General features: G+C 55.1%; 1 long non-coding RNA gene across 2 annotated transcripts in view; it reads right to left on the minus strand.

Moving 5' to 3' along the window:
• The window catches only part of LOC144241850 (uncharacterized), a 9319-nt gene that overhangs the window by 5505 nt on the left and 2565 nt on the right, over window positions 1-1249 (minus strand). The window contains exon 3 of one of the 2 annotated variants that reach the window (XR_013338211.1): window positions 4-128. The exons of the other annotated variant lie outside the window; for it this stretch is intronic. This is a non-coding gene — a long non-coding RNA (uncharacterized LOC144241850). The remainder of the gene's footprint in view (window positions 1-3; window positions 129-1249) is intronic. 2 annotated transcript variants of the gene reach the window in all.

Here is a 1249-nt window from a genome sequence, read left to right on the forward strand (position 1 = left end):
TACAGCAACAAAGGCTTATTTTCACTCATGTTATATGGTGTCTTCAGGCGTCCCCAGCCCTGCTCCGTGTGCCATTTGTGTTCCAGGACCTAGGCTCGAGGAGGTCCCTCCATCCAGGACGCGTTCTTCTGAGGCAGAGGGAAAAGAGCAAAGGTGAGGCCACCTGTCACTTCCACTCTATTTTCATCTGCCAGAGGAAGTTACAGGGCCTTTACAGCCAGGGGAAGTGAGTGATCTGGAAACTTCCAGGGGTGATGCTATTGGGTCTCCGTCCAGTCTTCCGCCAGGGGATGCGTGAGCAGTTCTTGGCGTTCCAGGAGCAGGGCAGGGAAGAGCTGGGCCACTCCAGCACCTTCTCCAGCCCCACACTCATGCCTGTCTCTGCCCTACGCGATGCCCTGATTCTGGAATCTCACTGCAGGAGAATGGGTGGAAACAGGAAGCGGATGAACCTGCCCGGCTGAGCAGCTGGAGGATTCGGGAGCGTATTCATTCTCTATGCTGTATAACGAGCCACCACAAATTAGGCAGCTGAAAACAGCGCACATTTACTATTTCACAGTCCGACTGCGCGGGTCCCCTGTGTGGCGTCTCACATGGCTGCAGTCAAGGTGTCATCACGTGCTCATCTGGAAGGTCAGCCGGGGAAAACTCTGCTTCCAACCTCGTATGGCTGCTGGAGCAGGATTTATGTCCTGGTGGCCGTGTGACCAAGGGCCCTGGCTTCTTGCCAACAGGAGACTCTCACTCGTATCTTAGATAGAGCAGCATGACAGCCCATCACCTGCACCGTATTCTATTGGCTGAAGGCAAGTCCCAGGTCCTGCCTACGCTCGGGGGAAGGGGTGTGTGTGTGTGTGTGTGTGTGTGTGTGTGTGTGTGTGTGAGAACATCAAGGGCAGGAAATCACTGAGGTTGCCTTGGGGTCTGTCCACCACAGGGGCTGTCTTCTGACCCCAGCTGGCCTCCCACAGGGCCTAGCCCAGCCCCGTCAGTTTCCGGGGGTACGTGGGTGTTTTTCTCAGGCGCCCAGGGAGGCTCAGGGCTGCCGAGTCCAGTCAGTTTCCATCTAGGAAGAGGTGGGCCTCTGGACCACTCATCTACGATCATCTCTTGTCTTTGCCTCTTTTTATTCCCTGACATTGTTTTTATGAAGTTTCCAGAGGAAACAGAGATAAGCCCAAGGTTTAGTCTCATTTTTAACCTCTCACTCTGTCCCCCAGCTAAGCCACCCCCCTTCCCTGCTGAC

The sequence above is a fragment of the Crocuta crocuta genome, unplaced genomic scaffold, assembly GCF_008692635.1.
Source record: "Crocuta crocuta isolate KB4526 unplaced genomic scaffold, BGI_CrCroc_1.0 scaffold8, whole genome shotgun sequence".
NCBI classification, from domain to species: domain Eukaryota; kingdom Metazoa; phylum Chordata; class Mammalia; order Carnivora; family Hyaenidae; genus Crocuta; species Crocuta crocuta.